The following is a 16,075-nucleotide window of genomic DNA, read 5'->3' as shown; positions in this document are numbered from 1 at the left end:
GTATCTTGTTTTGCTTAAGTCTTTTAACCTCACCATCCATTATTTCGACGGGTTCTTCGATAAATTGAAGTTTTTCGTTGATTTGGATTTCATCTAATGGAATAGTGAGATCTTCTTTAGCAAAACATTTCTTCAAATTTGAGACATGGAAAGTGTTATGTACAGCCGCGAGTTGTTGAGGTAACTCAAGTCGGTAAGCTACTGGTCCGACACGATCAATAATCTAGAATGGTCCAATATACCTTGGATTTAATTTCCCTCGTTTACCAAATCGAACAACGCCTTTCCAAGGTGCAACTTTAAGCATGACCATCTCTCCAATTTCAAATTCTATATCTTTTCTTTTAATGTCAGCGTAGCTCTTTTGTCGACTTTGGGCAGTTTTCAACCGTTGTTGAATTTGGATGATCTTCTCGGTAGTTTCTTGTATTATCTCCGAACCCGTAATCTGTCTATCCCCCACTTCACTCCAACAAATCAGAGACCTGCACTTTCTACCATAAAGTGCTTCAAGCGGCGCCATCTCAATGCTTGAATGGTAGCTGTTGTTGTAGAAAAATTCTGCTAACGGTAGATGTCGATCCCAACTGTTTCCGAAATCAATAACACATGCTCGTAGCATGTCTTCAAGCATTTGTATCATCCTTTCACTCTGCCCATCAGTTTGTGGATGATACGCAGTACTCATGTCTAGACGAGTTCCTAATGTTTGCTGCAATGTCTGCCAGAATCTTGAAATAAATCTGCCATCCCTATCAGAGATAATAGAGATTGGTATTCCATGTCTGGAGACGACTTCCTTCAAATACAGTTGTGCTAACTTCTCCATCTTGTCATCTTCTCTTATTGGCAGGAAGTGTGCTGATTTGGTGAGACGTTCAACTATTACCCAAATAGTATCAAAACCACTTGCAGTCCTTGGCAATTTAGTGATGAAATCCATGGTAATGTTTTCCCATTTCCATTCCGGGATTTTGGGTTGTTGAAGTAGACCTGATGGTTTCTGATGCTCAGCTTTGACCTTCGAACACGTCAAACATTCTCCTACGTATTTAGCAACATCGGCTTTCATACCCGGCCACCAAAAATGTTTCTTGAGATCCTTGTACATCTTCTCTGTTCCAGGATGTATTGAGTATCTGGTTTTATGAGATTCTCTAAGTACCATTTCTCTCATATCTCCAAATTTTGGTACCCAAATCCTTTCAGCCCTATACTGGGTTCCGTCTTCCCGAATATTAAGATGCTTCTCTGATCCTTTGGGTATTTCATCCTTTAAATTTCCCTCTTTTAAAACTCCTTGTTGCGCCTCCTTTATTTGAGTAGTAAGGTTATTGTGAATCATTATATTCATATATTTTACTAGAATGGGTTCTCTGTCCTTCCTGCTCAAGGCGTCGGCTACCACATTTGCCTTCCCCGGGTGGTAACGAATCTCAAAGTCGTAATCATTCAACAATTCAATCCACCTACGCTGCCTCATATTCAGTTGTTTCTGATTAAATATGTGTTGAAGACTTTTGTGGTCGGTATATATAATACTTTTGACCCCATATAAGTAGTGCCTCCAAGTCTTTAATGCAAAAACAACCGCGCCTAATTCCAAATCATGCGTCGTATAATTTTGTTCGTGAATCTTCAATTGTCTAGACGCATAAGCAATCACCTTTATTCGTTGCATTAATACACAACCGAGACCTTGCTTTGATGCGTCACAATAAATCACAAAATCATCATTCCCTTCAGGCAATGACAATATAGGTGCCGTAGTTAGCTTTTTCTTCAATAACTGGAACGCTTTCTCTTGTTCATCCTTCCATTCAAATTTCTTCCCTTTATGCGTTAATGCAGTCAAGGGTTTTGCTATTCTGGAAAAGTCTTGGCTGAACCTTCTGTAGTAACCAGCTAGTCCTAAAAACTGGCGTATGTGTTTCGAAGTTTTCGGGGTTTCCCACTTTTCAACAGTTTCTATCTTTGCTAGATCCACCTTAATACCTTCTTTGTTCACTATGTGATCGAGGAATTAAACTTCTTCCAACCAAAATGCACACTTTGAAAACTTAGCGTACAATTCTTCCTTCCTCAATACTTCTAACACCTTTCTCAAATGTTCACCGTGTTCTTGGTCATTCTTTGAGTAAATAAGTATGTCATCAATGAAAACAATGACAAACTTGTCAAGGTATGGTCCACACACTCGGTTCATAAGGTCCATGAACAGAGCTGGTGCATTAGTCAATCTAAACGGCATAACCATAAACTCGTAATGACCATAACGCGTCCTAAAAGTAGTCTTTGGAATATCATCTTCTTTCACCCTTATTTGATGATACCCGGAACGTAAGTCAATCTTTGAATAAACAGACGAGCCTTGTAGTTGATCAAATAAGTCGTTGATTCTCGGTACTGGGTAGCGGTTCTTGATGGTAAGTTTGTTCAACTCTCGGTAGTCGATACACAACCTGAATGTACCATCTTTCTTCTTGACAAATAAAACAGGAGCTCCCCACGGTGATGTGCTTGGTCGAATGAAACCACGTTCTAAAAGTTCTTGTAATTCACTTTGCAGTTCTTTCATCTCGCTGGGTGCGAGTCTGTAAGGAGCACGAGCAATTGGTGCAGCTCCTGGTACAAGATCTATTTGAAATTCAACGGATCGATGTGGGGGTAATCCCGGTAATTCTTTCAGAAATACATCAGGAAATTCTTTTGTGACGGGAACATCATTGATGCTCTTTTCTCCAGTTTGTACTTTCTCGATGTGTGCTAGAATAGTATAGCAACCTTTTCTTATTAGTTTTTGTGCCTTCAAATTACTAATAAGATGTAGCTTCGTGTTGCCCTTTTCTCCGTACACCATTAAGGGTTTTCCTTTTTCTCGTATAATGCGAATTGCATTTTTGTAACAAACGATCTCTGCTTTCACTTCTTTCAACCAGTCCATACCAATTATCACATCAAAACTCCCTAACTCTACTGGTATCAAGTCAATCTTAAATGTTTCGCTAACCAGTTTAATTTCTCCATTCCGACATATATTATCTGCTGAAATTAATTTACCATTTACTAATTCGAGTAAAAATTTACTATCCAAAGGCATCAATGGATAACTTAATTTAGCGCAAAAATCTCTACTCATATAGCTTCTATCCACACCCGAATCAAATAGAACGTAAGCAGATTTATTGTCAATAAGAAACGTACCCGTAACAAGCTCCGGGTCTTCCTGTGCCTCTGCCGCATTAATATTGAAAACTCTTCCGCGGACGTGTCCATTCGTGGTCTCCTGGTTCGGGCAATTTCTAATAATGTGGCCCGGTTTTCCAAATTTATAACAAACTACATTGGCATAACTTGCTCCGACACTACTTGCTCCGCCATTACTCGTTCCGAAACCATTTGTTCCTTTCGTTCTGTTAACCCCTGGTCCGTAGACCTCACACTTCGCTGTGCTATGACCATTTATTTTACACTTGTTGCAAATTTTGGTGCAGAACCCCGAGTGATACTTTTCACACCTTTGACATAGCTGCTTCTGATTGTTGTTGTTATTGCGGTTATTATTGTTGTTGGGATGATTGTTGTAGTTGCTGTTGTTGTTGTTGTTGTTGTTGTTGTTGGGCCGTTTGTTGTAGTTGCGATTGATGTTGCGATTGTTGGGATAGTTGTTGCGATTATTGTTGTAATTGCTGTTGTTGTTGTATTGGTGATTCTTATCACCGTTTTCCTCCCACTTTCTTTTGACTTGCTTCACATTGGCCTCTTCAGCAGTCTGTTCTTTAATTCTTTCTTCAATCTGGTTCACTAGTTTGTGAGCCATTCTACATGCCTGTTGTATGGAGGTGGGCTCGTGTGAACTTATATCTTCTTGGATTCTTTCCTGCAATCCTTTCACAAATGCGTCGATCTTCTCTTCCTCATCTTCGAACGCTTCCGGACACAATAAGCACAATTCTGTGAATCGTCTTTCGTACGTGGTAATATCAAATCCTTGGGTTCGTAACCCTCTAAGTTCTGTCTTGAGCTTATTGACCTCGGTTCTGGGACGGTACTTCTCGTTCATCAAGTGCTTGAATGCTGACCACGGTAGTGCGTAAGCATCATCTTGTCCCACTTGCTCTAGATAGGTATTCCATCATGTTAACGCAGAACCTATGAAGGTATGCGTAGCGTACTTCACTTTGTCCTCTTCAGTACACTTACTCATGACAAACACCGATTCGACCTTCTCGGTCCACCGTTTCAATTCGATCGGTCCTTCGGTTCCATCAAATTTCAAAGGTTTGCAGGCAGTGAATTCTTTGTAGGTGCATCCTACACGATTTCCTCTACTGCTAGATCCAAGGTTATTGTTGGTATGTAGCGCAGCCTGTACTGCGGCTATGCTTGAAGCAAGAAAGGCACGAAATTTCTCTTCACTCATATTCAAGGTGTGTCGAGTAGTCGGTGCCATTTCCTTCAAAATAGTCAAATGAAACGAGTTAATCATATAGAATATCAAGAGTAGTCAATAGTATTTTGTAGCGTAATATGAACTTATTTATAAAAGCTCTTTCTTCATATTAGCGTTTTATACTCTTTAATTCGGGTAGTACTTACCCGTTAAGTTCATACTTAGTAGCTAACATACCATTTCAACTACTACAATTCTATATGAAAAACTAATCACAAAAATATATATATATATATATATATATATATATATATATATATATATATATATATATATATATATATATATATATATATATATCATATTCAAACCTTTATACAATAACTTGCAAACTTACAATACCGCTATTTTTACATATAGCATGAAATATAGCACATAAAACTTTGATACAAAGTAGTTGCGAAGATAATTCTAGTTAATAAATAAGGCGTTCAGTAAAGGCAACAAAGACACGTAATTCATACGTCCAGAAACAAGTCATGCATTCTGGTTTTACTAATACCACTTCCCATCCTTGGTCTTGCGGAACGTAACCGTTGTGACCGATAGTATGACAACGTGTTGTAATGTCATCAAAAGGGCGAAGGTTACGTAATGACCAACAGTCTCGTAATAACCTAAAAACCTCATTTCTTACCCCAATTACCGACTCCGTCACTTGTGGGAACATTTTGTTTAATAGTTGTAGCCCGATGTTCCTTTTCTCACTTTGGTGAGAAGTGAACATTACTAACCCATTAGCATAACATGCTTCTTTATGTTGCATGTTAGCCGTTTTTTTCTAAATCATGAAGTTCTATATTCGGATACATTGAGTCAAAATAATTTCTTAACCCGTTGCGTAAAATAGCATTTGGGTTCCCCGCAATATATGCATCAAAGTAAACACATCGTAACTTATGGGTTTCCCAATGTGATATCCCCCATCTTTCAAACGAAAGCCTTTTATAAACCAAGACATTCTTGGAACGTTCTTCGAATGTCTTACAAACTGATTTTGCCATAAATAGTTGTGCCGAGGAATTCTGACTGACTCTAGACAAGATTTCATCAATCATGTCTCCGGGTAAGTCTTCTAAAATATTGGGTTGTCTATCCATTTTGTGTTTTTATACTGTAAAATAGACAAGAGTTAGATTCATAAAAGATACTTATTAATACAAGCAATTTTTACATATATCGTAAAGCATAAGCACACTATATTACATATATTACACCGCACAAATACAACTATCTTATTCCGATTCACTCGTTTCTTCTTTTTCGAACTTGGTTCTTTTTGCTAAGTTTTTAGGGATATATGATGTTCCCCTAATACGAGCCGTCGTTTTCCACATTGGTCTAGAAAAACCTGGTGGTTTAGAGGTTCCCGGGTTATTGTTACAACTTAAGAAATACGGGTGTTGACGATACATATAAAGTTCATCGGGGCTAGAATCAGATTTCTCTATTTTTATGCCCTTTCCCTTATTGTTCTCTTTTGCCTTTTTAAATTCAGTTGGGGTAATTTCTATAACATCATCGGAATTCTCGTCGGGATTCGATTCATCAGAGAATTGGTAATCCTCCCAATATTTTGCTTCTTTGGCGGAAACACCGTTGACCATAATTAACTTTGGTCGGTTAGTTGAGGATTTTCTTCTACTTAACCGTTTTATTATTTCCCCCACTGGTTCTTCTTTCGGTTCCGATTCTTCTTCCGGTTCCGATTCTTCTTCCGGTTCCGACTCTTCTTCCGGTTCCTCTTCGGGAACTTGTGAATCAGTCCACGAATCATTCCAATTTACATTTGACTCTTCATTATTATTAGGTGAGTCAATGGGACTTGTTCTAGAGGTAGACATCTATCACATAATATCAAACACGTTAAGAGATTAATATATTACATAATATTCACATGTTAAAAATATATAGTTTCCTACAAAATTTGTTAAGCAATCTTTTTTTTTTCAAGTAAACACGGTCGAAGTCCAGACTCACTAATGCATCCTAACAAACTCGATAAGACACACTAATGCAAAATTCTGGTTCTCTAAGACCAACGCTCGGATACCAACTGAAATGTCCCGTTCTTATTGATTAAAAACGTTCCATATTAATTGATTTCGTTGCGAGGTTTTGACCTCTATATGAGACGTTTTTCAAAGACTGCATTCATTTTTAAAACAAACCATAACCTTTATTTCATAAATAAAGGTTTAAAAAGCTTTAGTAGATTATCAAATAATGATAATCTAAAATATACTGTTTACACACGACCATTACATAATGGTTTACAATACAAATATGTTACATCGAAATCAGTTTCTTGAATGTAGTTTTTACACAATATCATACAAACATGGACTCCAAATCTTGTCCTTATTTTAGTATGCAACAGCGGAAGGTCTTAGTATTCACCTGACAATAAACATGCTTTAAACGTCAACAAAAATGTTGGTAAGTTATAGGTTTAACCTATATATATCAAATCGTAACAATAGACCACAGGATTTCATATTTCAATACACATCCCATACATAGAGATAAAAATAATTCATATGGTTAACACCTGGTAACCGACATTAACAAGATGCATATATAAGAATATCCCTATCATTCCGGGACACCCTTCGAATATGATATAAATTTCGAAGTACTAAAGCATCCGGTACTTTGGATGGGGTTTGTTAGGCCTAATAGATCTATCTTTAGGATTCGCGTCAATTAGGGTGTCTGTTCCCTAATTCTTAGATTACCAGACTTAATAAAAAGGGGCATATTCGATTTCGATAATTCAACCATAGAATGTAGTTTCACGTACTTGTGTCTATTTTGTAAATCATTTATAAAACCTGCATGTATTCTCATCCCAAAAATATTAGATTTTAAAAGTGGGACTATAACTCACTTTCACAGATTTTTACTTCGTCAGGAAGTAAGACTTGGCCACTGGTTGATTCACAAACCTATAACAATATATACATATATATCAAAGTATGTTCAAAATATATTTACAAAACTTTTAATACATTTTGATGTTTTAAGTTTATTAAGTCAGCTGTCCTCGTTAGTAACCTAAAACTAGTTGTCCACAGTTAGATGTATAGAAATAAATCGATAAATATTATCTTGAATCAATCCACGACCCAGTGTATACGTATCTCATTATTGATCACAACTCAAACTATATATATATTTTGGAATCAACCTCAACCCTGTATAGCTAACTCCAACATTCACATATAGAGTGTCTATGGTTGTTCCGCAATATATATATATATATATATATATATATATATATATATATATATATATATATATATATATATATATATATATATATATATATATATATGGGTTGATATGACAGGTTGAAACATTATATACGTGTCTATGGTATCTCAAGATTACATAATATACAATATAAGTTGATTAGGTTATGGTTGGAATAGATTTATTACTAACTTTCACGTAGGTAAAATGAGTAGTTTTTATCAATCTTGTTTTACTCGCCATTTCTTCGTTTCTAATCCGTTTTGAGTGATTTCAGTGGCCACGGTTTCGTATTGAACTTAACTTTATGAATCTAAACAGAAAAAGTATAAGTTTATTGTCGGAAATACAAGTTACAAGTCATTTTTGAAAGAGGTAGTCATTTCCGTCGAAAGAACGACATCTTGATGACCATTTTGAAAAACATACTTTCACATTGAGTTTAACCATAATTTTTGGATATAGTTTCATGTTCATAAGAAAAATCATTTTTCCAAAAGTATAGCTTTTAAATCAAAGTTCTTCTTAGCTTTTAATTATCCCAACCAAAACAGCCCCGGTTTTACTACGACGGCGTATATCCAGTTTTATGGTGTTTTCGTGTTTTCGGGTTTTAAATCATTAAGTTAGCATATCATATAGATATAGAACATGTATTTAGTTGATTTTAAAAGTCTATTTAGAAAGATTAACTTTATTTGCGAACAAGTTTAGAATTAACTAAACTATGTTCTAGTGATTACAAGTTTATAACGTTGAATAAGACAGCTTTTTATGTATGAATCGAATGATGATATGAACATAATTACTACCTCAAGTTCCTTGGATTAACCTACTGGAAATGAGAAATATGGATTTAGCTTCAAAGGATCTTTGGATGGCTTGAAAGTTCTTGAAGCAGAATCATGACACGAAAACAATTTCAAGTAAGATTTCCACTCGAAATAAGATTGTTATAGTTATAGAAATTGAATTAAAGTTTGAATATGATTATTACCTTGTATTAGAAAGATAACCTACTGTAAGTAACAAAGGTTTCTTGATCTTGGATGATTACCTGGAATGGATTTAGAAAACTTGGACGTAAACTTGCAATCTTGGAAGTATTCTTGATTTTATGAAACTAGAACTTTTGGAATTTATGAAGAACACTTAGAACTTGAAGATAGAACTTGAGAGAGATCAATTAGATGAAGAAAATTAAAGAATGAAAGTGTTTGTAGGTGTTTTTGGTCGTTGGTGTATGGATTAGATATAAAGGATATGTAATTTTATTTTCATGTAAATAAGTCATGAATGATTACTCATATTTTTGTAATTTTATGAGATATTTCATGCTAGTTGCCAAATGAAGGTTCTCACATGTGTTAGGTGACTCACATGGGCTACTAAGAGCTGATCATTGGAGTGTATATACCAATAGTACATACATCTGAAAGCTGTGTATTGTACGAGTACGAATACGGGTGCATACGAGTAGAATTATTGATGAAACTGAACGAGGATGTAATTGTAAGCATTTTTGTTAAGTAGAAGTATTTTGATAAGTGTCTTGAAGTCTTTAAAAAGTGTATGAATACATATTAAAATACTACATGTATATACATTTTAACTGAGTCGTTAAGTCATCATTAGTCGTTACATGTAAGTGTTGTTTTGAAACCTTTAGGTTAACGATCTTGTTAAATGTTGTTAACCCAATGTTTATAATATCAAAAGAGATTTTAAATTATTATATTATCATGATATTATGATGTACGAATATCTCTTAATATGATATATATACATTAAATGTCGTTACAACGATAATCGTTACATATATGTCTCGTTTCAAAATCATTAAGTTAGTAGTCTTGTTTTTACATATGTAGTTCATTGTTAATATACTTAATGATATGTTTACTTATCATAATATCATGTTAACTATATATATAACCGTATATATGTCATCATATAGTTTTTACAAGTTTTAACGTTCGTGAATCACCGGTCAACTTGGGTGGTCAATTGTCTATACGAAACCTATTTCAATTAATCAAGTCTTAACAAGTTTGATTGCTTAACATGTTGGAAACACTTAATCATGTAAATAACAATTTCATTTAATATATATAAACATGGAAAAGTTCGGGTCACTACAATCAATTGGTTCAGTTCCTTCTCCTAAAGAACATTCTCGTGTTCCTTGTAATTCTGGAAATTCTTGTAACAATTATTCTTGTGAATTTATGGTTTGAACATAATAACATGTATCATCTGTAGATTGCGGTTGTTGCATGGCTCTATCAACAGAAAAAGTAACACTCTCATCCTCTATACTTAGGGTCAATTTCTTACCGAACATATCTATTATTGCTTTAGCTGTGTTTAATAATGGTCTTCCTAATATGAGAGGAACTCGAGAATCTTCTTCCATGTCCAGAATAACATAGTCTACTAGAAATACTAAAGTACCAACTTTAACTAGCATGTTCTCCATTATCCCTCTAGGATATTTTACTGATCGATCGGCTAGTTGTATGCTTATTCGTGTTGGTTTCAATTCTCAGAGGTCTAGTTTAGCGTATAGTGAATACGACATTAAATTTATACTAGCACCTAAGTCTGTCAATGCTTCTATTGAACTAAGACTACCCAAAAAACATGGAATTGTGAAACTTCTTGGATCTGATAATTTTTCTGGTAGCTTATTCAATAGCACTGCAAAATAATTAGCATTCATAATAACAGCCGAGAGTTCTTCCATTTTCTTTCTATTTGTGATTAGATCTTTCAAAAATTTAGCATATCTTAGCATTCCTGAAATCACATCAATGAAAGGAAGATTGACATTTATTTGTTTAAACATATATAAGAATTTAGATTGCTCGGCTTCAAGTCTTTCTTTTCTCATTTTACTCGGGTAAGGAAGCGGTGGTTGGTATGGTTTAACATAAGGCTTTGCCTTAACTGTGCTATCTTCATTAACCTTTTCAACTACCGGTTCTGTTTCCTTCTCTTGCTCAGATTGTGGTGCCTGTGTAGTAGAAATAGAGTCATCAGAAATTACAGGTATTTCAGGTGGTTGAGTGTAATACCACTTCTTGTGGTAATGGCTTTAGTTGTCTCATTTCGGGGGTTAGCATTTGTATAGCTAGGTAGACTCCTCGATTTTCTTTCTCCAATTAACCTCGCTAGGTTGCTCACTTCTTGTTTCAGATTTTGAATAGAAGCTTGTTGATTTCTAAATGCTTGAGCATTTTGTTCATTAGTTTGTTTCTGAGATGTGAAAAATCGAGTTTGAGATTCAACTAGCTTCGACATCATATCTTGTAAATTTGGCTTTTTATCATCGGTTTGTGGTGGTTTAATTTGAAAAATAGGTCTTTGCTGGTTGTAAGTATTATTGGATACTTGTTGATTTCTAAGACCTTGTTGGTTGTTGTATGGAACATTTCAGTTATAATTCTGATTTTGATTGTAGTTTGGTCTTGGCGGTTGATAATTAATTTGATAATTATTTTCAGGCCTTTGGTTCATGTATGAAACATTCTCTCTTTGTTCCATTGTTTGTTCAATACTGGGACAATCTTTTATCAAATGTGGTCCTCCACACTGCTCACAACTAATTCGTATTGCGTGAATATCCTTAGTCATCTTTTCCATTTGTCTCTCGAAAGAATCAAACTTTGCAAAAATGGAATCAAAGTTATGGCTAGAATCGGCTCTAGCCGCTTTAGATGATCTAACGATGTCTTTTTCTTGATGCCACTCATGTGAGTGGGAGGCTGTGTTATCAATAATTTTGTATGCTTCAGTTGCGGTTTTCTTCATAATGGAACCACCAACTACTGTGTTGATGTCTTTTCGTGTAGCAACGTCGCATCCTTGGTAGAATATTTGCACTATTTGATAAGTGTCTAAACCATGTTGAGGACATCCTCTCAAAAACTTTCCAAATCTTATCCACGCTTCATATAAAGAGTCATTTGGCTTTTGTGTGAACATAACAATTTCTCCTTGAAGTCTCACGGCTTTAGATGCCAGAAAGAATCTTTTAAGAAATTTCTCAACTAAAACATCCCATGTGTCAATCGCTCCTTCAGGTAACGATTCTAACCAATCTTTGGCTTCTCCCTTTAAAGTCCAGGGAAATAACATGAGATAGATCTGTTCATCCTCAACTTCTCTGATTTTAAATAGAGTACAGATCCTATAAAAGGTTCGAAGATGTTCGTTTGGATCTTCTTTTGGCGTACCACTAAATTGGCATTGATTAGTTAATATAACGACCCGTCCTAATCCATCTGGACGAATACATTACATTTGGTTACATCGAAAGGTACTTGACCTCTATATGATACATTTTACAAACATTGCATTCGTTTTTAAAAGACAAACTTTTATTACATCGAAAGTTGACGGCATGTGTAGTGACCCGGAAATTTCCGATCAAATTTAAACTTTAATCTTTATATGTATCCGACACGATAAGCAAAATCTGTAATGTTGAGTCTCGAAAAGTTTGAAAACTATATTCATGTAATCTATTACCCTTTGACCATGTCTGACGATTCACGAACAAAAATGTGTAAATAGAAATGTATGTGTATGTACATATGTGTATTTTTTTTAAGCTAAGAAATATTGATAAAACATTTAAGAGCTTGGTGATACAAAAATAGATTATGAGATTATTATGTGACTTGAAAGCATTGAACGAATTAGTTGATATGAATATAAGCTACGAGATCTACTTTATGAACATAGAAATGCTATCACAGTAGTTAGTAAATAATACTTTACTTGAACGTATTTGTTCGATGTAAGTTTATCAATGAGATTAAAAGATAATATCAAGTGATTGATTTATTAGGTACATTGAATTATAATTACGAGTCTTTGTTATGAGGTCCACTTGAATTAGAAAACTCTTACTTTTAACGGTATTCGGAATATTTAGTAAAGTGATTCCATGTAAGAACAAAAGTGTTATTATTGAGGATTAGACAGAGGTTAGCGGAGAGTCTCGTTTAATTATCAAAAGCGTACCTTGCAATGATTGACTTGTGTCACTTGGTAGGTTAATTATTTAGTTTTCTTAATATTGAAGACGTTTTACGATATAGATGAAACCTTTTAAAGAATGATTTTGAATATAACTAATTCTGGAAAACTAAATTATATTTATTCAATTTAGTACAAACACATTTTTTTTCGATATAATAGAATTTGATTATAAAATATTTTTATGGATTTTCAATGATATAAAAATAAAAATAAATATAAAATAAAGATTTCTAATGAGCACCAAAAGACTACAACATTTCATCACAAGATTGAAAGTTAAAATGTTGGAAATCACTAAACCTGCGCACTTGCACGAGAAAAATCATAACTAAATCATACTGACTCGAAAAAGGGTGATTCCGGTGTCCAAACGACCGTAACTCAAAAATCTACAACTTTCATGAAGACACCATACACGAATCGTGTACCTATCTACACGAAACGTGTAATCTTGTGCCGACATATTTTGGTGGCGGCTCACTATGCAACATGTTTTTAATTTTTATTAATATTATATTATATTATTATATTATTTATAAATCTATATATATAGGATCGATCATAATTGTTTTCTAACTATCTATCTCTCACACTCTCTCTATAATTATATTTATTATTATTATTGTTAGTGTTATTATTATTATTATTATTAGTATTATTATACATAAAATACTACGACGAGGTCATGGGCGAGTTATTTCAAAACGGGTTTTATGAGCGGGATAGAGCTAAGGAAATTATGAGTTATGGTTATGGAGGTGATGGGTATTGTTCATGGGTATGCTTGTGAGGTTAAACTAGTGTTTGTCACCTCCATTGCGTCTACGTACCTTTCCTACAATATTGAACCTCAATATTGATACGTGAGTACTCCTAATTTAATTTTTACATACTAATAGTGTATCCCTGACTAGTGCTCGAGAAAATAGGATTATGCATGCTTGTAAATTTGATAGTGCCCTTAGATAGGTTATGCCGAATCTTAAAGGTTGTTATATTATAGTTGAAGGAAGATATAAGATTTGCATGTCCTTAAAAAGCTAGAAAAAAATTAAGAACTTTTCCTTTAGATGCCAAATAGATTTGATGGACGGATTAAAAGTTATAGTCAATTAAAATTTCGTAAAAATGATTATTATCGTCGTTAATATCGTTGTCTTAATTTTTTTATCAAATTGTTATTATTCCAAAATAACACGACTGTTACTTATTATTATTATCAATACTATATTATTAACTAGAAATGTAATACAAATTATATAACTACCTTAATAGAATCTATCGCAGTATTTTTATGATATTAAATGAACTTTATAAGTTTTATTACTTAAGATATATAAAAGTATATTTTAATATAAAATTTTATTTATAAACGAATTATATTATTTACTTTATTAAATCTTTAAAAAAAAAAAATATTTTAAAAATATAAAACGACGATATTTAAATTATAAAACATTTATAAAGTTTTGAAATCATTTGGAGTTAAACTAATTTTTGTCGACCTTTGCATACTAGACTCGAGCATTAGGATTGTGGTACACTATGACTTAACTTAATGTATTAGACAAATATTGACAAATACATAATTATATATAAATAATTTAGGTTCGTGAATCCAAGGCCAACCTTACACTTGTTCAATGATGTTATATGTATTTTTACTACAAAATACAGTATGGTGAGTTTCATTTGCCTTTTTACCCTTTATATTTTTGGGCTGAGAATACATGCGCAACTTTTATAAATGTTTTACGAAATAGACACAAGTACGTGAAACTACATTCTATGGTTGAATTATCGAAATCGAATATGCCCCTTTTTATTAAGTCTGGTAATCTAAGAATTAGGGAACAGACACCCTAATTGACGCGAATCCTAAAGATAGATCTATTGGGCCTAACAAACCCCATCCAAAGTACCGGATGCTTTAGTACTTCGAAATTTATATCATGTCCGAAGGAGGATCCCGGAATGATAGGGGATATTCTTATATGCATATTGTTAATGTCGGTTACCAGGTGTTCACCATTTGAATGATTATTTTTGTCTCTATGCATGGGACGTATATTTATGAGAACTGGAAATGAAATTCTTGTGGTCTATTAAAATGATGGAAATAAATGATTATGATAAACTAATGAACTCACCAACCTTTTGGTTGACACTTGAAAGCATGTTTATTCTCAGGTTTGAAAGAGATCTTCCGCTGTGCATTAGCTCATTTTAAAGATATTACTTGGAGTCATTCATGACATATTTCAAAAGACGTTGCATTCGAGTCGTTGAAGTTCATTAAAGATTATTATTAAGTAAATGACAGATTAGGTCATTTATAGTTTGGATATTATGAAATGGTATGCATACATGTCAATTTTCGATGTAAAGAAAGATTGTCTTTTAAAAACGAATGCAATGTTTGTAAAATGTATCATATAGAGGTCAAATACCTCACAATGTAATCAACTATTGTGAATCGTTTATAATGTATATGAACGGGTCCTTTCAGTTGGTATCAGAGCGGTGGTCTTAGCGAACCAGGTCTGCATTAGTGTGTCTAACTGATAAGTCGTTAGGATACATTAGTGAGTCTGGACTTCGACCGTGTCTGCATGTCAAAAGTTTTGCTTATCATTTCGTGTCGAAAATTACCTGCTTATCATTTTTAAGTCTAGACGCGCTTTCCTGCATTTATTGCATAATAGTGTATAGACGAATTCTTATCTTAGCATATCTGATACTGTGAACTTTGACTTACATTTTTCAAAGATTCTCCGTAATTTATGGGATTTTGGTATTATATATACATATGTAAATTATGTATAGAAAGATATCAAATCTAACTCCTATAATCTATTTCATATCAAAAATTCATTCCCTTGATCATACGAGATGGATCCCTCAACCAGTTCGAATTCCTCAGATTACGACAGCTATTCCGATATGGAGTCTCATTCCAGTTCCGAAAGCAGTATGACCGGAATAGATCAACCAATCAGTCATCACCTATTCTGGATGAAATGGGGATGGGTTCGTAGCCTCCTCAATTATTGGAGACAAGAAGAAGGTGATCCTTTCCATCCACCAAATTGCCCTATTGACAATGAACCTGAGGCACTTACCGGCGAACCTGTTCGAGAAACCATTTTCTCTCTCATCTCCAGAGTATCTCGTCACGATTATATACTACACCAAATTCTTGATTATATTTATCCGCTCGTCCGAACCGACGATCACCCCGGTGTAATAGAAGAAGTTAACGAGCTTCGCGCTCGGGTAGTGGCTTTGGAGAATACGGTGCGAAGGTTACAAACACCA

General features: G+C 34.2%; 1 non-coding gene across 1 annotated transcript; it reads left to right on the top strand.

Annotated features, from left to right (window-relative positions):
- Window positions 1-11,609: 11,609 nt before the first annotated feature.
- On the top strand, window positions 11,610-11,716 carry LOC139874082 (small nucleolar RNA R71). Its single transcript, XR_011767785.1, has one exon. It is a non-coding gene; the product is annotated as a small nucleolar RNA R71 (small nucleolar RNA).
- Window positions 11,717-16,075: the final 4,359 nt, after the last annotated feature.

Source organism: Rutidosis leptorrhynchoides, chromosome 10 (assembly GCF_046630445.1).
Source record: "Rutidosis leptorrhynchoides isolate AG116_Rl617_1_P2 chromosome 10, CSIRO_AGI_Rlap_v1, whole genome shotgun sequence".
Classification (NCBI taxonomy): domain Eukaryota; kingdom Viridiplantae; phylum Streptophyta; class Magnoliopsida; order Asterales; family Asteraceae; genus Rutidosis; species Rutidosis leptorrhynchoides.
The sequence above is the reverse complement of the archived record's forward strand: the minus strand, read 5'-3'. Positions and strand labels throughout refer to the sequence as shown.